Raw genomic sequence first — 22,825 nt, forward strand, 5'->3', positions numbered from 1 at the left:
TGATATACTCACCCTTACTGTATCATAAGTAATGAGCTCCAGCGGAGGTAAGAGGCTTCTAGTCAGAGTATTTAATCACATGCAGGAAAAAAAGGAGTTCCATTTAACTTCTCCTAAATGCTAAAAGAAACCTTGTAAGTGAGTTCTAGCATTCTCATTAGCAATTCTCATTGCAGTTTGGAAGCGAAAGCAGAAGGAAAAAACAGTGGAGAAAACAAAGAGGAAAGAAAATTAAAAACATCTTTAATAACGGATTGCTTCTGCTGGGGAACAAAAGTATTAATATTGTATTTGAGAAGTTGTGAAAGTTACATTGAAAAGATGCCTGATACTTTGAATAACTTCATGATAAAATGTTTTTCCATCTGTTATTACGATCTCAACATGAGCATTATCATTATGTCTTTTAAAATGGAAAAATGGGTAATGAGATGTTCTGACTGTTTAAAGTACCTTATCTTACTGGGAGCTAGTTGTGAAAAGATAAGGTCCACTAAACATAGTCCCCCTCTGTATCTGATCCAATTATGGGAAACAGAGTTGCAACCTCAAGCCTAAGCATGTGGGGAAAGGGCTGGTATATTGCTGTTTTGTACAAGAGCCTTGAGGCAAAAAGGAAGTAAAAATAATTTTTGCAACAGTGCCTCTTTGAAAATAAGCAATTCGTTCCACTCTGATCAAATATTTATGGATTTGAAATGGATGTCCTTGAATGAAGCCATTTCTTTTGGCGTTCTGCAAAGGATAGATTTTGTAGTATAAATCACAAATTCATATTTTTCTGTTAATTTAATTCTTTATCAAGATTTTTTTAAAAATGTCATGCAGTACAACTTCAGTGGCTAAACTTTATTTTAACAATTTGTCTCATGTTGTTACTGTTATACTAATGTTTATGTAATACCTCTGTTATTTCAGAGGTTGAACCTATGAAACCCAAGACTCTCTGGTCCAGTAACAGCCTTGGTATGGCAGGACCACAGATATTGCTGTAACACAGAGGCCTGGTGGCTGGGAATGGGTGCCAGCTGTGAGCCCTCCAGCTAGAAGCCCTGGCTGGACGCAGACAGCTGCAGTTGGGGTGGGAAACTAGCAAGTAACAGGAAGCCACTGTGGCCTGGGCCAGGGCATCTGGAGGCTGAGAAGCCTCCAGGTAGCCATAGTTGGGGCTGGCCTACTGAAGCTGGGGAGCCACAGCCATGACAGTAGCCAGGCCACCAGTGGCCAGGAGCAAGGCTGCGAAGCCGGTGCCTGGGGAGCAGGAGCAATTCCAGGGCAGGAAGCCAGGGATTTGGGAGACAAGTGACTGGGGCTGGGAACAGGCTGACACCCCAGAGGGGAGCCTCAGAGCGGGGCCAGCAGACACTGACCTCCTCTGGTCTGGTAAAATCCCTGGTTTGTGACCACTGAGGTCCCAAGCCTGCCAGACCAGGGAGGTGCAACCTGTGTGTCTCCTTCTTGTACATATAATTAAGGTTTTCATCCTGAAAGTACTTACGGCTACATCTACACTTGTCCCCTTCTTCGAAAGGGGTATGGTAATCAGGGTGATCGGAGATTACTAATGAAGTGCTGTGATGCAGATGCAGCACTTTCTTAGGCAAATTCTCCACCGGGGCAACTTTGAAGCATCAAACTTCAAAGTGCCTGCGGCTACAGGGTATGCTTGCACTTTGAAATTTGAAACTTTGAAGTTGCTGCAGGGGAGAATTTAACTAAGGAAGTGCTGCATATGCATCGCAGTGCTTCATTAGTAATCTCCCATCACCCTGATTACCATGAGCCCTTCAAAGAAGGGGGCAGGTGTAGACATAGCCTATTTGTAAATTGGACTTTGAGCTTCAGTAGCCCCATGGAAGTCAATCCTGAGGCTGACTGAGGAACTCTTGGGGTCAGAAAGAAGCTAACAGGGCAATTAATATGTGAAAATTGCCATAAATGTCTGAAGGGTTGGGGTCAATGAATGTAACCATGTAGTCTCCTCTGCATCTTCCCTATCTTTCTATCTAGGTTTTAAGCAGCCAGACACACTTACTGGCAGTGTCTTTCAGTAAAAATAACTTTATTTGTAAGCTCATATGTAGATGTCAAACTGCTCTACAAAGGAGATCAGTATCATTACACTTATTTTCCAGATGGAGAAATTAAGGTACACACTGAAGAAATAATTTACCAAAGGTCAGAGAGTAGCAGAGCAGTAGCTGGTTTTCCAAGTACCTATCCAGTGTTCAATCCACTATTAGAATCATAAAGTCCTAGATCCGGAAGGGACCTCAGAAGGTCATCGACTCCAGTCCCTGCTTACAGTACCCTTATTAACCTGTAAAATAAATTACAAACAAAAGATATAAGTGGTCAAACTGAAAATGTTCTTTACATTAAAATTATCACTAATGTATAAAATGATGAACATGAAAAAATGCCATTGATCTTCGTGACATCAAGCAACTGAACATGAGGTCTCAAAGCAATTTTAAATGCAATTCAGCCAAACAGCAACATTTTCACTAAAATTTTGCTTTTTCAAACATTTTGACCTCCCTAACATTGTCACAAAAGTAACAATTTCCATTCCAATTAGGAAAATTCCAGACTTTTGATCAATTCCAGGCAAATCATGGTATCCACAAAGGGAATAACTTTGATAAGTGGCAAATATTCAGAAACATGAAAGTGCCAAAAACAATGGAAAAAATATACTCATTGGTACAAAACAGATCTCATATACTCTAAAGACATCTACTGTGACATATGTGGAGCAGTCCACTCTCAAGAACTCTTAACTTACTAAAACTTATCCCAACCCAGCTCCTGGGTAAGCATAGAGATTGAGAGTAGACTACATCTGGCTATCTATGGTTGTGGTGTGACACAGGAAGAAAAATGTAGAGACCCATAGTTAGGGTTGGCAGAATTTGATTTTTCTTTTTATAATTTTAATGGATAATGTCAAAGTTTATTTTTCAGCATAAGCCAAATTTGAGTTGAAGCATTTCCCTCCCCCCTGTTTTTTTTTTTAACTTAAAATTTAACAGTTGCATGAAATTATAGAGGATCAGTCAGAAAATGGAAGGGTCAGATAATTATTTAATAAGAGATTGAGATTCGAAAAGGTAAAGTTTTTAATTGTTGCAACACAAATGTTCGACATCATATATCAAAATATTCTAGGTAAATACCTCTACATCAAACTCATATATGTTCTCAAGCAGCTTTTTTCTTACTTTGTTTCCCTAACAATGTCTATTTTCATTTATGGAAATATTTTGTGTCAATTTTGGGGAGTATATTGAAATTTATGTTTATCAACATTTACCAATAAAAAAAATCTGATCCTTCCATGACTATAGTTATACTTGTGACTGATCCCAGAAGCAAGGTGCCTAGAAAAGCCTAATGAGACTCTTGAATAGAGATTGTAGCTTGAGATTTTGTTCCGGAACAATGATGACCCAAATCCACATCCAATCCAAATCCTTGCCAAATCCTTTTCTCACACAAGTAGCATTTAGCAAAGTATATCATGAAGGAGGCAATTTATATGAAAATGATTTAGTTTGTAAGTAGCCTGAGCACAGATTATCCTGTGCACAGCTGTACAAAGAGGAAATATTTTTTTCTGGAAGTGTCTCCTGTCTGACATCCAGTGGACGACGGGGCAGACAAACTTTCTAGGCCCCTGGGCAGGGATTGGAGAGGATCTGGCTTCGTACTCCATGAAGGGGTGGGAACTTAGGCAGAAGGGTCGGGGTTGGTTTTTATCAGCAGCAATTTAAAAGGCCATGGGCTCCAGCTGCCACTGCTCCTGTGGTAGCGGTGGCAGTGGCTGGGAGACCTGGGCTGTATTGAATCACTTGGCTTCGAGGCAACTATCCCCTTTCTACCCCCTCTACTGGTGGACCTATGAAATTCTTTCTGTTGCTTTGTTGTTTGATCTTTTTGCCTCACGTTTTACTTGTTTTTCTTGTATTCTCATTTAATAGTGATGTCTGTCAAAAGTAAAGATGATTCTCTGTTGCAAAAGATTGTTATTACATTTTTTCCGCCTAAAAGTTAACATATTTAAAAATTCATAATTCCCAAAGTTGTAAAAATGGATATGCATTTCAATCATAACAGATGTAGCAATAGAATAGTTGTGTAAGATTCTGTGCTATCTATTTTCATTTTATACCATGAATAGAAATGCAATAGCTCGTTCCTATGTATTGGTAGGGAGTATGTCAAATTTAAATGACATTAATGGTTCTCTGAACTTGTAATGTTAAAGAGATAAATATAAGCAAATAATTATTCATTTATACTGAAACCCTGTTATAAGGAAGCCATTCTTTATACAGCAAAACATCAGTATAAATAAAATAGTCATCCACATATTGCCAAATGCACTGAATTTGGGGCCTTCATTCTACTTTACCAGAAAAGGAGATTCATGTAATCCAAGCTCAGTAGCAGCTAAATTATTTCCAGTTTCCAGCTGCAGTAATTCAGGGAGCTACATGGGGTAGTAGCATACTGGTGAACAAGAACTCTATACAGAAACAAGCTAACAAATTTCCCTTTTACTCTGTGTAGTCACATCTTTCAGTTGCCCTGCGCTGGGCTTCTCTCTTCTGTCCCAACAGGAAGTGTCAAGGAAACCAATGCCTGTCCATACAGTGCACAGGAAGTGTAGCAACTCAGTACTTTCTGATGGATTCACTCTAAAGCACTTTTATCCTTCTCTGGTTTTAGATCTCTTTCTAAACTTCCTGAATAAACCGAAACACTATTAAATATAACTAAAACCTTCATACAAATACATGAAATGTCTTAACAACCCTTCAGGTGGATTAAACACAATCTTCACATCTCAATCAGTCACTTGGGACACTTCAGAAATTTTCTCAGTCTATGGTATTGCCAGCCCATGCTCTGATCTACAGGATTGCAAACCTGTATCAGGGTGTTCATTCTCATGGACAATAACCATGCCAGTTCCTGAGTTGTTTTCAACTTGTACATCTGCTGTCACTTCATGTATTTTGAACAGATACTTAGGATTATTTCTTATGATTTTGCCTTTCTCTGTGATGAAGGCTAGGTTAACTCTTCTGTAGATCAGGGTCTATTAGATTTTTGAGGGGCCCCTATGTATGTTTTTCTCCCTATTTAAAACAAAATGATCACATGCTGCGGGCGTGAGGCCCTGAAGCTCAGAGCTTCTCTTAGACTCTGGGGTGGGATTGAAAATTAACTCTGGCATGGGGCCAGAGAGAAGTTCAGGGTATAGGAGGGGTTTGGAGTGCATGAGTGGGCTTAAGACAGGAGCTGGTTGTGGGTGTGGGGTCTACATGCGGGTGTGCTGGAGCAGGTTCACAGCTGGGGTGTGGAGTCAGGGAGGAAGTTAGGGTACAGTTAGGAGGAAACTCAGGACTGGGGCAGGGGGTTGTGGTTCAGGACACTTACCTTCAGCTCCCGTATGGTAGTGCAGCGCTATGTCTACACTTCAGGATCTGTTTCAGATGTGTTCATATGGTATTATTGGAACGTTGTGCTGTGAATCTGTACAGTTTCAACACTTTCCGCTCTATCCAGAATACAAATTATCTAGCTCTCCTTTTTGGCTGGGTTATTCCCAGGTGCCCTTCATGTGTTTTTCCCAATATTTTTCTTCTTAGCACTATGGGAACCATGATCTATGTTCACTTCAAGAGCAATCCTGAAAAACGAAAGCTCATTTTATATGGAGATAGGAAGAGAGGAAATGTTGATTTCCCTCCTTTATTTATCACTCATATCACTGCCTGAAGGATTTCATCTTCAGCTGTTTCTCTCTCCAGTTGATTCTATTTGCCTGGAGACAGAACATGTGGCACTTTTCTGATGTTCCCATGTATGTTTAGTGCTTATTTCACATCATCAGGCTGTGTCAGATGGAGCATATGTGTTTGAAAATGTGTCCACTACTACTAAATAGAACCCAAGTTGGAGTGCCAGGATCAGATTATGCTTTAGTGTTTTTTCAAAAGTTGTTGTTGCACCAGTTGTGGTAGTAGTTCTCTACATTCCTTTTTTGTGTTTTCCAGTCATTGATTTGCAATCAGTTTTTGCTTTAAAGCTGCAGCCATAGGGAAGTCTTGTATATCCATACACCAGACCAGTGTTCCCTGTAAGCCGAGTATTTGGACAGTCTCCCAGGAGAGGTTCAGGTGCTGCCCAGTGTGACAGGGTGAGGCCAGTAGACTAACAAGGGGCAAGAGACAGCTCCAAAAAGCAGAAACAGCTCCAGCAAACAGGTGTGATCACAGGCAGAGCTGGAGTAGCAGGTGAAGAGGCTGCTTTAAATCAGTTAGGGCCACCTGGTCCCACCTGAGGCTGCCACGGGCCTTTATAAAGCCTTCTCCCTGTAGGGGGTGGGAACAGAGGGTACAAAAGGAAGTTGGAGAAGAGCAAGGTGAGTAGAAAATGCCAGGAGAAAGTTAGCGAGTGGTGAAGGAGAATAACAACATCAAAAACTGCAGGGGATGTGAGGAGTTCCTGTAGGGAGTGTTTGGGACTTCCTGCCCCTGGTAACCTCAGGGGTCAGCTGAAGGCTAGTAAGGATGAGTTACTCAGCCTGGCCAAACCTTTGAGGCCAAGTACCGAACCCTGAAGCCCAGCAAGGGCAAGCAGGTGCCATACTGGGGAACAGGGGCCCAGGTTGGTACTAACTCTGTCACACCAGCTGACAAGCAGAGAACTATAGCCATCAGTAATGGGCAGCTTGTATTTCTACTGGTGGTGCACAGCTGCACATGTTTTGGTGCACATAACAAAATTTATTCTGCCCTTGGATGGAAAAAAAAACAGAGGAAACACTGCAGTAGGCCTAGTCTTTCTCTTTTTCAGTGTCTGTGTACATTTTCCCTGCATCTGTGAAAGTCATCATCTCTTCTTGAGGTGTCTGTGGGAAGTTTCTCTTTCCATGGGTCCAAAAAAATGCAGCACTGGAATGGATGTCCCAATGTGCTGGATCTCATTGAACTCTCTTGTGCTCTGGCATCCATGTCCATTCAGTGATATTATGGAGGAAATGCCTCAGGTGAGTCATGTGAGCTGTGTAGCTGCATGAATTAGTCGACCTACCTGCAAGTATTTAAATTTCCTTTTTATCTTTCAGGTTTTGGCATGTTCAGTTTTGCCTGAATCATTGATACATCATTCGAGATTCCCTTGGAGGACAGATTCTTTCCCAAGTGTGTTGGTTCTGTTGTTTGAAATTGGCATTTGACCTCATTCATTTGAAGTCTATTTGCTCTCACAGTTTCTAGTATGCTCCTTAGTCACACCTGATATTCAATGGCAGTGGTTCCCAGATTATACTTTCCTGCATGCTAGGCCCTCTAGAACTGACTCAGTCTCATACTTCTATAGCTGAAATACATCCATACCTGATATTATCCCAAAAAAGTAGTATTAGTAAACAGTATGTGCCAAAGGGGTGTATTAAAGTGCAGCTCTCACTGTCCAAGGCAATCTGACAAAATCCTCCTGATGCATCTAATTTGCTGAAGAATTTGGCTCCTGCTGTCTCAGACAATAGTTCACTTCTTGTGGGCAAGGGAAAGTGTTCTCTTATTATGTTTTAGTTCAGTTCCCTAGAGCCCAGACCCAGATACAGTCCCTTTCCTTTTTTCTCTACCATTACTAAGGAGTGAATGACTAGCATCTTTAAGGTTTGCGGTACTTTTCATGTAGCATGTACTACAGTTTCTATGTCTTGCCTTAACTGTTTCTTGTATTTTATTGGAGGCACATATTCCTTGTGACAACATCTTTATATGAGGCGATTAGTACTTTCATATCTAGTTTTGTTGTTCCTCTGTCTCTTTGTGCCTTACATCCTCTGAATGATACCAAGCACCTCACATGTATTTAGGCCAAAAACTAGTTGTTTGCCTCTTTGCATCACTATTAACTCTGTGTTTCTTATTTTCCCCTTGCATTTAAGTGGTAGCATGCATTCTCTCTGTGCTAGAATTTCTCCTCCGTTATCGTCTTTCACAGACATTTTTGACGAGTCCTTTTTTATGCACTTTTTATGTCTCTCTGTTTCACTTTTATTTATTACATTTCCTTGTGTTGTAATATCTATATTCTATGTCATCTAAGGGCCATTGGGGCACACTTTAATTTGCCAACCTGGTGAATTTTCAGTCTCTTCTATAGTTGTCCTTAAAAACTGCTCCTCCTCTTCACTTGCGGAATCCCATTCAGATCTTAATATACAAACTTTTCTGCTTTCTCTGCATGTTTTATCATAATAGTTGTGTTTGTTATATTTTCTATATACTTGCCCAAATTTCATACACTCATGCGGGTTCACACTTCATAAGGTTGTTTCCTATGCTACGTTTCTGTCCCTGGCCCTCTTAATTTCTGAAGACTTTTCTCTTTCTGTTGTTACAATAGTATTCAGTCATGAATGCTGTGCCTTTCTCTAGACCTTTTATTTGAGTACCTGTTGTTTTTTCTTTTCTCTTTTTCCTGCTGCTTGGCATATACATGTTGCCCTTTCCAGTGCCAGCTCCATTTCCCTTTGTAACCATCGTGATTTTTTTTTATTGTTGCACCTCAGACAATCTGGCCTTTAAAAGAGAGTCTTTTGATATTCCATATTCACAGACCTCCATTCTGAGTTGTAAGTCTGCGACAAAAAGGTGCTATTGTGTTGTCTTCATTTTGTGTTCTCATTCTGCACGTATATCTTTCAAAAGTGACTTTTTTCCTAGGGACCCAACAGTCCTCAAACATTTTCATTATTTTTGTAAGGCTTTTGTCTCCCTTCACGCCGCTGTCTGAATGGAATGCATTGTGTACACCTAAGGCTTCCGTGCCTGCAAACTTTTGCTCATTCTCCAGTTTATTTGCCCCTGTGGCTTTCATGTACAGCTTAAACTGCTGGTTTGAACTTTTTCCAGACACATTCAGCATTTTCCCCTTTACAGGTCTGCGGCAGACATTGTAAATTTACTTCTCACTGGGTCTTCCACTCCTTCTACCGTGTATCTTATTGATGAGCAGGCCTGTGTCAGTTTACACCTTTTATTATGAGCAGAAGCTATGTATAGAAATGAGGTAATAAAACTTCCTAATAACTCTGTAACTGTACCCTATGACTACTCTGTCTGTCCTGGGCTGCATTGCTTCTGTTCCCAGAAGGAATTTTGTTATAGGAAACCAAAGAGAAACCTTTCTACATTTCCTGGAGTGCTTTATAGCACACTTGGGATCATGAGGAGAAGAGTTCTTCCCTAGGCTGGAGTATTACGGGAGAATCTTTATACAGCGCCATCTCAAGTCGCAAGCAGCAGCAGGGCCCACGGTCTTGTGGCCCTGGGAAGGTTTTGCAGAAGACTCTGTGCAGGGTTGGGGTGGGGTTGCTAAGTACTCCCAGAATAGGCTCTGATGGAAGGGTAAGGCTGAGGGCAGCCAGTCCTCAGGAGCACTGAGATCAAATGCACACACACATTCACGCACTCCCTCAGCACTGCCTGGATCATGCTGCATGGAACTCCACCAGCAATTTAAAGGGTCCGGTGCTCTGACCATGGCTTCAGTAGCATCAACTAAAGCTGGGAGCTCCAGGCCATTTTTTTATTGCCAGGCCCTTGGGCAATTGCCCCCTTTTCCCCTCTTTAACATTCCCACCTCTTGTTAGCAGGCCTGGTCTCAGAGCCAAACTAACTCAGGGCGTAGTACCTCCACTGGATGGTTTGATCCAATTTTTAGGAGCATTGCAGGGCAGAAACCTCTTCCTACAAGCTTATCCCTGTTTAACATGAACTCCTCAAATGCATTCTGTCTTCTCAGCCACCTCCCCCAGGGATCTCTGCTACAGGTCCCTAGGGAAAGGAGAGGAGTTTGAGCTGGCTCCCGGAGGCAAGCGGAGAGGTGTTATGCTAGATCTACTAAATTGAAGGGAGGTTTATGACAGAAGGCTTGTGTTCTCCCTAAGGTGTACCCGGACTGTTTGTTGCTCAGCACAGGGCTAACGTACTGCATAATACAAGTGACCCTGGGCACAAAATTTCATGAGCATCTATTTATAAATCACACTGTCATACTTAAATTGCTACTTAAAATATGGCCTCTTAAAAAGTGAGTAATAACCTGACAAGACAGAAAGATAAATATGGCTTGATTATTTTTAGCTTATCCATAACTACTTTTGATCTCACTATGAAAATCAGCCACAGGAGCAATCATTCAGAAACTATACTATTCAATAACCCCTGCATATCGCTTCCCATTAATATATGAAAGGCTAAGCTGCCTACTTACGTCATGGCCTAGGAAGAGAGAGAACTTTAAAGTGATGGGTTATAATTCAAGTTTTATTATATTAGCATACAGGAACATAAGCTGCTTTTTTGGTGAGTGCAAACAGAGTCTCTTAGCTCAGGATGTAAATTACTATTACAGTACAAGTAGACAGACGGTCAGAAGCTTGGTAATATTCTCCTCTCTGAGCAGTAGGAGATTGTTCAGGGCCTGCTGTTTTGAAAATCTTTTGCCTCCCAAAGGCTACCCCGAGAAGGGAAAGCCATTTGAATATTTTGGCAATCATAGAGGTCTCCAAATTAAATTGTGGATACAGAAATGCAGAAAACATTCTAACAAATCAAGTGCTATTGAATCCCCTTTTCCAGCTGCCATATGCTGTGGACAGAATACCATTTAGTTACTTTGGGTAACAGCTCATCACTAAAAGAAATAAGCAGCCTTTTTCTTCTGTGGGGAGGGAACCCAGAGTTATTATTTTGAAAAATAATAAATAGGAAACTCTGACCTTTCATTTCACAATCCTCTTTCATTGCAGCATACACATAAGAGCTCTTCTGTTTCTTTTACTAAGCAGAATCAAAAAGGTACCAGCTTGTGTTAGATTTATGTTGGAGCTGATGGGCTCCAACTTTTCAGTTTGTTTTCAGATGTGAGAAAAATAATTCCAATTTTCTTGTAATATTAGACACTTGGTAAAATTCTGAAACATTTTTTGAAATGATGTAACTTTACAGAGTTTTCTTACTTTCTCCCCATCCACAGACAGAGCCCTAGGTTTTCTGGAACAAAATGATCCAAATAAATTTTCAAATGATTTTTAGGTATTTATTTATCAAATCAATATGAGGAATAAAACAGACACTATCAAGAAAGATCTTGACAGCTTTCTCATTCAAAATATCATGTAACAAAACACCAATTATTTCCATTCATTAAATCGAAAACCTAAAAAAAAAAAAAAAAGAGCTTTCACCATAATGGTATGGACATGTCATAGCTCTTTCATCTTTTTATTTTCCCTTAACATTAACTTTAAAATATTTGAGTTGTTTTAAGCTACCTTTGTTCACACCACATTGAAATGGGTGCAAATATTCAGGCTGGGTCTACACTAAAGAGTTGTCAACAGAAAGGGCCTTTGTCGACATAACTCAGGGAGCATCTACTTGCTTGAAACATTCTGTCAACAGATGCTCAACAGAACTCTGCATTTGCCTTAACAGTATTATTCCTCAAAAATTTGAGGCATAACAATCTCTCGACGGCGCACTGCCGACAGACATGCAATGTAGACACTTCTGTCGACAAAGAGGACTTCCAGTTGACGAGCAACCCCCTTTGCAGAGCTGCCATTCTGCTTTCTGGCACCAGAGGGCAGTGCAATCTGGCAGCTCTCTGTCGACAGAGCTAGTTGTGTATAGATACAATATATTGCCAATAATTCTGTTGAGATTTTTCCTACTGCTTGCAGCCATCGGCATCCTACAGGCCATGGCAGCGCCCTGCCAAGGCACTGCCAGCCACAGACTCAGCTCTCGCTGTAGAGTCAAGGCTGCAGGTCCCTCACTGACCAAGGCTGTGGCTGTGGCCAGTGGGGCTGACTCATCTGTCTTCTGCCTGGCTCGGAGTGGAGGTCAGGAGAGCAGAAGGTCTCAGGCCTTTCTGGGAAGTGGGAGGAGGAAGCATGATGGTCCTGCCAGCCCCCGGTGCTGAGACCCCATGATCCAGGCCTTACAGGTACATAGAGAAGGTGGCGGGGAGGGGCTGGACTGGATTCATTTACCTTCATGAGCTTCCAGTGTTAGGAGGACATGCCCACAACCAAAGTGTGTGGGGGCATTGCAGCGTCACAGTGAATCTGAGATAATGCTGGGGGGTGGGGCATGATAGTGGTTTTCAGGTATCTAAAAGGTTGTCATAAGGAGGAGGGAGAAAACTTGTTCTTCTTGGCCTCGGAGGATAGAACAAGAGGCACTGGGCTTAAACTGCTGCAAGGGAGGTTTAGGTTGGACATTAGGAAAAAGTTCCTAACTTGCAGGGTGATCAAACACTGGAACGAATTGCCAAGGGAGGTTGTGGAATCTCCAGATCTGGAGACATTTAAGAACAGGTTAGATAAACATCTATCAGGGATGGTCCAGACACTACTTGGTCCTGCCAGGAGGGCAGGGGGCTGGACTCAAAGACCTCTCAATGTCCCTTCCAGTCCTAGCATTCTATGATTTTATCATTCTATGATTCTATGATTCTGTCAGCTGATGTTTGTAATGTAGACATAGCCTCAGAGAATAAGGTACTACCCAGAATGAGATAAAGGGAGAAGGATCTGGTCATTTGTTTCTGAATAAGGCTGCATACGCACCATGAGATAAATTTGATATATAATAAAATTGAACACTTAATCTCGGTATCATGAATTTGAATAAACTTTCCTCAAAGCTTCTTGAAATTTGACCCACCTTTTCTCTGTGTCAGTTCTCTAAGTCCCCATGGTCCCATGCAAGTTTGACAGCATGAGCACTGCATTGTGGGTACCTATCCCACAGTGTGTTAGCCCCAGTTGCTTGTGGGTGGTTCAAGTTGGAAACCCAGAATTCCAATCACTATTCCATAATTCACTGCATCAGTAACTGCATGAAAGAAGAACTAGAGATCATGCCATTTCCTGCTGCAGCATTCCAGCGCAAGCATGGATCCACAAATGCTCCAACTCAGCACAGATCGTTTTAGCAACCACAGTGGCTGTCACGCAATTTGTCCTTCAATTCCAAAGCTCGATGTCACTTGTGTATCCTACTGCTGCTGCTGCTGATGGTGATGATGGTAACAAAGAAGGTGTTTTGGAACAGTAATTGTGCTAAAGGAGGTCCAAGAATGCAGAGCTAGTGGCTGCCATGGATACATTCATGACAGTGGAGTGGTGTTTTTGGACTTGAGAGACCAGCACACAGTGGTGGGATCACATGATTTTGGAGTCCTGGGATGACCAGCAGTGAGAGCAGAATTTTCATATGCATAAGTCCACCTTTATGGAACTTTGTGATGTGCTGACTGCCGCCTTGAAGAACAGCAACACCAAAGTGAGGCAGGCTTTAACAGTACAGAAATGAGTGGCAATTGCCCTGTGGATGTTTGCAACCCCCAACAGTTACTGGTCAGTGGTAAATCAGTTCAGGGTGGGCTGATCTACAGGTGGCCCAGGCAATCTGTTGGCATCTCCTCAGGAAGACTGTGACCCTGGGAGATGTACAGGCCATAGAGGATGGCTTTGCTGCCCAGGGCTTTCCTAACTGTGGTGGAGCAACCGATAGCATGCACATCTCCATCATGGCCCCATCCCACCTGTCCTCAGAGCATATTAATTGAAAGGGGTACTAGTCTATGCTCATACAGGGGTTGGTAGATCACAAAGGTCATTTTGCTAAAATCAATGTTAGCTGGTCAATGAGGGTTCACGATGCACTCATATTCCTAAATTCAGGACTGTACCAAAAGCTCCTGGATGGGACTTTTTTCCCTGATCAGAAAATGAAGATTGGCAATGTGAAGATGCCCATTGTCATAGTGGGTGACCCTGTTTACCCTCTGTTTCCCTGCCTGATGAAACCCTACACAGGAGCCATAGACCCCAGCAAGGAAAACTTTCATCACAGACTGAGCAGGTGCAGAAAGGTGGCGGAATGTGCCTTTGGATGTTTGAAAGTGAGGTTCAGATGCTTATTGACCCGTTTGGATGTTTCTGAAGCTAATGTCCCCACTGTTATTACAGCATGTGCTATTTTTCACAACATATATGAATCAAAGCAGCATAGTTTCCCATCTATATGACATTCTGAAGTGGAGGCAATAGGCAGGGTTTACTCACAGACATTGATAGTGCCATCCACCAGCAACCACACTCAGGCTGCAGCAATAAGGGATGCATAAAAAATAGCTTTATGACTGTTCTGTAATGAACATGGTGCCTATGTATGTCTCTGCTACGATGCCAATAAATCAACCATGCTGTAATTCATGAATGCTCTTTTTTGGTGGGACAAAGGAGTTTCACTGCCCCTTCCCTCTGCTGCCTGGTTCCATCAGCTGCGCCTCTGCTGTGGAAGTATCAGTGGGCTGCTGTTTCTTCAGCAGGACTCACCCTCACCCCACACACCCATTTTAATTGTGTTCCTTCCACCCCCACTCCTGCAATCCAAGAAATCACACTGAGCTCAAAAGAATTATTTTATTTTGGGGTTAGGAGATGTTTAAGTGGCGGGGCAAAGAAGTCTGCTCAAGAGGGCTTGAATAGTCTTTTTTCAAAGAAGACATCACCCTCCTAACAGTAACAGATATGGAGAAAGAGCAGCTGCTAAGGCTGTGTGACCAAAAGCCTGGAAAATTTGCTAAAATGCTGAGTGGTTCCATGATAGCAGATTGCTATCTGGCTGCCTGGTGTGGCAAGGTGTGCTACCATGGAAGCCACAACAAGTCAGGTCTGTCCAAGAATCTCATGAAAAATATACAAGAGTGCCTGGATGAGGCCTTTGAGGAGATCTCCAAAAAAGAGAAGTGCCCTATCCCAAGAAACATTTACATGCTGTTCTGAGGGACACAGAAACATAGCTAGCAAACCTGTACCTATGCAAAACCCTATAGCTATACCCACCCCCAACCTGCTGCTAGCATGCAGAATAAAGACTCAGCTGAACTGCTTGCTCCAGAGGGCTCAGAGACCAGCATGGAGGTAACTGGAGTGGAGGGTCCCGGTGAGGAGGAGAGCGCCGTGGAGGGCCTTGACATGGAGATGACTGGTTCCAAGTCTATGGTGAAGAGCTCAGGGATGTCCAGAACAACTTCTTTCATCCCCTGCTTATTGCTCCCTTCCTCCTCTCCATTGCCCTTTTCCTCCGGGCCATGCTGCTCATCTGGGTTCAACCTGGAATCATCACCAGAGCCTCCACAAGTATCGTCATTCAGTTCGGGCTCCACAATGAGGTCATGCCCCAGAAGCTTGTGGAGCTGTTGATAATAGCAGCAGGTCCATGTAGCTGCCCTGACTGCTGGTTGGTCTCCCAAACTTTTTGATAGGCCTGCCAGAGTTCTTTCACCTTCACCCAGCACTGCATAGAGTAGTGGGAGTAACCTCAGGCTGCCATCTCACGTTCCATCTGATTATGGATGTCCATGTTTTTCTTGGCCACCTGAAGTCTCTTTGCCACTGATTGGTCTCCCCAAAGGGCAATGAGATCCAGAATCTCCTGGTGGGTTCAAGCTGGGTCTCTCTTGCAAGCCTGAGAAGTGCTAGTTAGATCATTACCCTGAGTGCTCATGATTGCAGTTCAGGGCTATCAATAATTACTACTAATGCAGTGCGATGGTGACTGATGTGGTGCAATGTGATGGGCAAAGGGATTTTTTCACAATGGACACCCTTTTTATTTGCAGGGTTGGGCTGCTAAATTCCAATTCAAATTTTCATTCAAATTCAAATTCAATCCAAACTTCACGGGCTTCCTTTGACCTTCTGCCTGCACACCTGACAGCAGTGCACAACAAAGCGGCCATACTTGGAGGGTCACTGCATAGCTTTGTGGGGTACATACGGGACACTTCTGGAGGCTAACAAATTTGAATTAAGGACATCACGCTTCCATACTAGCTTTGATTCGAGATTTTAAATGTTGAGATAGATGCTACATCCATCCCGTAATATTGATATTCTGTAGTCAGCATTGTGTCTCAATAAATTGAGTTAACAGTAATACATGTGAAGACATTCATGTTATAATATCAAGCTAAAGACTTGAAATTCAAATTTATTTCATAGTGCAGATGCAGCATAAGATTCCCTTCTTTCTCTGCATCTTCTATTTGTGCATCCCCTGCAATCAAGGCATGAATGGAGGTGCCAGATTTGATCTGTGATTTTATAGTAACAATTAGACATAAAGGACCTCAGATAGAAAATTCATCATTTTCTGCACAGTCCATTTTTAAACAAACTCATTAATTTACTGCTTGTAAAAGAGACTGGAGTGGTAGGTTGGAAGGCTCAAGTTTTGTTGTTTTTGAAATAGAATTAGATTTTAATTTAATTTAACCTAGTATAAATCCAAAGTAACACCAGTGCCTCAGATCCTTCTTCACTGTCTCTGGTCAAGTGATGAGATGCAGAGTCTGGAGAAGACGAGCACTCTCTACCTGTCTTCCCTTCCTCCCTGCCATGCTGTATAATTGCCCTCTGGTCTATTGACTTGGAATAAGTTTAGCCTTAAGTTGTCAAAGCCAATTAAATGATCCTGAGATCCACAGGCATAAATGGATCTCAGTGGAACACACCCACTTTTCCTGACTGTGACCATGTTGCCTTTTCACCCCTCTATTGAAAAAAAAAAGAATGAAAAATGGGTGGAGGAGATGTTATTCCACGGCTCTTATTTCTGAGCTTTTGGGCATGGAGTGCTTGGTTACTCTGGCACATTGTAGGGCTTTTGGAATTGTGTACTGTGACACAATGCACTTCAAACCCTGAGCCACTCTCATTTACACAGAAGATTAAAACAGGGTAAGTTACAGTATCAGCATTCATACAACATGATTATAAAGGTTTATGAAATTACACAAAAGTTGGAATGAAATTATAAAGTTTTATGACACAGAGAAACTTTAGCAGTTAGAGGTGAAATAAACTGACTAGCTCATACCTCCAGTGCAGGAAGTTTCCTGAAATAGATATCCAGTTCATTTTTAAATGGTTCAAGCAATTTGAAACCCGCAACTTTCGACTGAGAAATTACTTTCCTGCCACTTCACTTAAATAATTCCTCTTTGATTATATTGTGCCAGTTCTGGTAGGAATCTGGCTTTCATAAAAATATGACTAACTATTCAGAGGCAGAGTGCAACTTTAATGACCTAGATCAGTATTTCTGACCTTCTCAAAATGGTAACCCCTCAATTTTAGTTAAAAAAAAATGACTCCATTCAGTATAAGTGTAGAAAGTGTATAAGGTACTAAACTCTGTAATTTATAGGTATGTTTGTGTATTCACAGACAATACGAGACTTCATAAGGTAAGGATGTAGAGAGAAATAAGAAGAAATAAGAATAAGATATTTCTTTGCTTCATACTGTAATAATATGGCCCCTGTAATTGCTTAAATGACCCCACTGGAGTTGTGACCAATTGATTAAGAAGCGCTGATACAGGAAAAATGGGAAACCCTGAGTCGTTGAAGGAGCTAAGAGTGAGCTGCAAGTGAGTCAGCTAGTTACACGCACTAGATTTCATTTCTAGTACCATTGATTGAAGAAATGCCCTTTCTTTGGAAGGTAAGACATAGGATGGAACATAAAATGCATTTTATTTTTGGGGTTGCATGACTTTTATCTGGGCAAATCCTTAACAGAATTGGTGCTCCAGAATATAACCAGCATGCAACTTACCAAGAGGAGAGATAACCACCACACTTTCAGATGTGGAAGAGTGACCACAAACACAGCACTCCATAAAAGTAGCTGATGTGGATCATGAAAAACATGGTGACTTTTTCTGATAATTTATTTAGTTCTTATTCAAGATGCCAGCTGCTCTTGGTGGTTGCAGTTAGTCACATAAGTCTCATAATCACATGGTATTATATGTTTTCCTCGATGGGATGAATATGACTGATAATTAGTGCTAGGGCTTGAAACAATCATTGTTATTATTTGTACAACACTAACACTGTTGCCTTAGAGATGAGTTATACCCTGTATCTGTTGGAGAGGGCTTGATTGTGTGAGCCTTATCTGGTTATGTACAATAGCAATGGGTAGTATTAAACTCCACCCCACCCCACCCAACTCTGCTCAGCGCTGCTCAGAGTGTGAGATTGGTTTCAGGGAGCTGAGCAGAGGCTGTCCTGCACGAAGCTCCCTGCTGCAAGCCATGTGGGCAGGAAAGCAGCAGAGCGTACGAGAGAGCTAGAGGGACTCTAGTGTCACTACAGCATCTATTCTCCATTCAAATTAACTTGCTGGGTTCACAGATGAGGTGAATAAGCTGCCCTTGAAAGGGCATGAAGCACTAGAACGCTTGCCCAGGGTAAGGGCTAAGTAGAAGAGGTATTGTGATTCTGAGTCACAAATAGTTTTTTGAGACGCTGCTGGAGCAATGCAAATATGAGAAACCCATTAAAGTCAGTGGTCTCCAGACTTTTCAAGTTATGTCCCCTTTATCTCTAACCACATCCTCTCTGCCCCACGCCATCCCAAGCTAGTGTCAGGATCAGGGCTGTAGCCCTCGGAGGGGAGGTAGGGATATGGACAATGGTAAGGGGGCTGAGGTAGGGGCAACAACTGTAGGGCATGGGGCCAGCAGTGGTAGCTGTGGCCCTGGGTGCAGTGCCAGGCTTAGAGCCCCCAGGCATGGAACCCTGGGACTGGGAGTAAGCCCGAAGCACAGGCTAGCAGCCACCAAGGCCAGGAGCAGAGCTGGATGGCATTCCCTCCCTGCCTGCCTTGGGAGCTGTCCCAGCCGTGCCCCCTGAAAGGCTCTCTGTTCCCTTCTAGGGGGCGCACCTCACAGTTTGCGGCACACTGGTCTAAGCCCTTAACTGCCTTTACTGATTTTTCAGGGAGCTGAGCAAACTGTCCTGCCTTGGAAATGATGAGAATTATTTCTCACACCATAACATCACACTAAGCCACCAAGAGCCCAAAGTATGCTCTTTATAAAGAGGAATCTCTTGGGGGTATAAATATTACAGATTTACATTTATATCACTAATAAAATTTATGGTGATTTGTTTAGCAGTTTACTGAAAGAGACCACTCTTGATGGGGCTATGACACTTTTTAAGGTAATTTTTATGAGGATATTGAAGAGTTATGATCACATATTCTACCAAATGAGGAATGAATTAGGAGAAATGGATAAACACCTTTGTGCTGTTTACAGAGTTTCACGCTTTAAAATTTACAACCTGGTAAGTCAGTATATCAAATTAATTAGGTGCTTTGAGTAATTTATCCAAGTAAGTTGTTCAGTGCTAATAAATTCTGAGTCCTCAATCTTCCTCTGATTAGAAGGATGATTAATACTGTGTTACTTAAAAGTGCCTTCAACAGTGAAATATTCAAGTGTATTTTGATCATGTTGCCTTTTCCGTATATAAATTCTGCACCTGGAACACAGGTGGCAAAGTGGTGACCAGAATTTCCTTGTTAGCACATACTGGCTGTTCCATAATATAAAGATGCAAAATTCCTCTTGTGTCTTTCTTCAAGAGAAGTCAGGTTTGTGGTATTCTCATTTCTGATTATTTACTTCTTGGTTCAGCATTAGGTTCTGTGCCACTTCAAGAACTTGGGGTTTTGTTTCATTGTAAATCCTTCTAACCCTGTGGCTTGCTACTTTATTAATTTATTGCTTTATTCTACACTACCTTGATATCTCACTCTTCTTCTTGGCAGTCACTCGATAACGAGTAGGATGTCCTCATGTCACTCTCCTATTTGTGAGTCGATTGACAGCTGATCAGCCTGATTCTGGAGCTGCAGATCTCATCACAGACGAGGCAGGTGTTGGTAACTGTTGGAGGGGCATGGGGCAGTTTTTGATGCTCTTTCTTCTTCTCCGCCTGCCCTCGTCTGCGCTGCAGCAGGACTTCTCAAATTGTGCCACCACTTTGTGGATTACTGTTCTGCACTGGGGACTGTCATGGGCTAGGTTCTCCTAAGTGTTGACACTGATTCTACACTTTTTCATGTCTTCCTTCAGCATGTCCTTATATCACTTCTACTGGCCCCCAACACCCCTCTGTCCTTCTTCCAATTCAGGGAACAGAATCTGTTTTGTAGTAACAGAGAGATAGCTGTGTTCATCTATATTCTACCAAAACAAAAAAAGCAGTCCAGTAGCACTTTAAAGACTAACAAAATAATTTATTAGGTGGTGAGCTTTTGTGACACAGACCCGCTTCTTCAGACCATAGCTACAACAGAACAGGCTCAATATTTAAACAACAGAGAACCAAAAATAGTTTTCAAGGTTGACAAATCAGAAAAATTGTAATCAAGGTCGGCAGGGTGATTTGTCAACCTTGATAACTATTGTGGTTCTCTGTAACTTAAGTATTGAGTCTGTTCTGGTAAGGCTATGCTCTGAAGAAGTGGGTCTGTGCCATGAAAGCTCACCACCTAATAAATTATTTTGTTAGTCTTTGAAGTGCTACTGGACTGCTTTTTTGTTTTGATAGACTCTGTTTTGGGAGGCACTGATCAGACATCTGAACCATGTGACCAGTCCAACCAAGTTGTTGTTGAATGATAATGGTGTCAATGCTGGTCATGTTTCACTCTTCCAGGGTGCTAGTACTTGTATCCCCTATTCACTGGACATTGTCCTCCTGCCCCTAAGAAGTCTTCCTATATCACTTTCCTCATATCATATACTGCCCCCAGCACTCTGCATCCTCCATCACTTGGTAGTATCATATTTGTGCCTGGATGGAGAAACAGTCTGACTGACCCCAATACAGATACTTCTCAGTGCAGAGATTCCAGTAGTGACTTTCTGTTCTAATGGAAATAGGAGGTACTCTCCGGGCTGCACACCCCAATGTAGTTAGGGAGGGAACAAGAACCCAGGTGCGTGGAGGAGTTGTGGGGGAAGGAAAACTGTCTTCAAAAAGGTGTGAAGGAAAAGGAAAAGGATCTCTGATTTCCTCTTTATGTGAAGTTTCTTTGGGAGCATGCCATTTACATGGGTGTTCTCAGTACTCCAGGGAATTCGGTGTCACTGCACACACACAGAATTCATGTTCCCCACTTATTTCTTTTCTTCCCTGCAGAAAAATTACTTTCTTATGGAATTAATGTTGTGGAATGTATTTGGAATCAAGCATCCTCAACCGTCTTTATTTATTCTTTTCTGCCTGTGTCTCTCACTTTTTTTTTTCTACCTTCCTCTTTCAACATCAGTTTCCCATGCCTGCCTATGGCCATATTGGATCAGACCACACGGTCATCTAGCCTAGTGCCCTGTCTTCCAATGGTGGCCAATGCCAGCTGACTCAGAAGGAATGAACTGAATAGTTAATCATCAAGTGATCCATTTCTCTGCACCTCTTTGATATTCTTGTATCTCAACACTATCATGCTCTTTAACAGCAAATAGACTGTCAAACTGGGTGTGGGACTGTTGTACTGTGTCCTGGAAAGTCTCATCTGTGTGCCTCTCTGCCTCCCATTGTTCAACCAGTTCAGCCACTCTGATCTCCAAAGCCTGTGTGCAGATTCTGAGGACCAGGAGATCCTTACACCAAATGCATACATGCCCCATTTGCACATAGGACAGATAATCATAAGTGTGTTTTGTGTCCAATACATTGGATAGCCTCCACACGGTTTCTGAACTTCTGCCTGCATTCTCTTTTTATTCCTGCAACTCGTTCCTTTGTTGATGTTTTGTTTTTATTGGGGGAGTAGTTTTGGCTTTATCTCTTATCTAAAGTTTCCCCCCACCTTTCCTCTTCCCACCTGTCAGTTATGCTAAGAATATTTGCCCATGACATTGGACTCAGCTCAATCAGTGGCAGCACTTCTACTGCCCCCAGGCTGCACAAGAACAACCCCTTTAAGATACATTTTTATTCATACATATAAATAAGTTACACGTCACTGCTGACATATCAGGTTGCCATCTCTGATAGCACCCATTACCGTGTACGTGGTGATTAAATCAAAACATGGCTATTTGTCACATTGTCGTTTTAGACCCTGTCCTGAATGTAGGTCAGTAAGTCCATGTTATCTGTGGGGAGTGTGTTGGTACAAAGATGTTTCCTAAAGTTGCCATCCCTGTGGAATGTTCTAAGTCTTGATTTTACTGTTGATTTTTATATCCTGTTTTTTTCCACTTTGCTCTTCTTTGTCATTTCCTCCACCCCTGGTCTTCTCCCCCATGTGTCAGAGCTAATGAAGACCTAGCCATGGAGGAAATGGGAACTCAGGAAAATCTTCCTCCTCTAGATCCACGGGTGGTGCTGGACCAGCAAACCCAGCCTAAGGGAGGTTCAACCTGTATTAAAATCTTTGACATTTAAGATATTTAAAAAAAATCAGCTGGATGGGAGATTTAAAGATGAAAAAATAAAGCTCTGCATCTTAATGTATTTTATAATGAAGCTGTTGGAATTAGGACTATTAGTAACTTCAAAAAGTATCCCTGGCACTTGGACAATACATAGAGGTCAAAAGATCAAATTTCATCACCCCACCTCAGAAAGGTTGCTGACTCCTGACATAAACTATGTAACTTAGATGTCAGTGTGCCTTTCTACTTATCCAACAATATGTCTCCAGTTTTTATCTGATCCAGAAGATGTTATTGCTGTAGAAAAAGATAGAGAGACCTTTATTCTAAAGGCAATGATAACATGACTTAATTCACAAGCTGCTTTAAAAATTCCCTCATTCCCACCCCACTTCTCCCCATCATCAGTTTGGTCAGATTGAATCAAGAAACAAAAAAGTAAGGGAATGGGGAAG

Source organism: Carettochelys insculpta, chromosome 3 (assembly GCF_033958435.1).
Source record: "Carettochelys insculpta isolate YL-2023 chromosome 3, ASM3395843v1, whole genome shotgun sequence".
In the NCBI taxonomy this organism is placed as follows: domain Eukaryota; kingdom Metazoa; phylum Chordata; order Testudines; family Carettochelyidae; genus Carettochelys; species Carettochelys insculpta.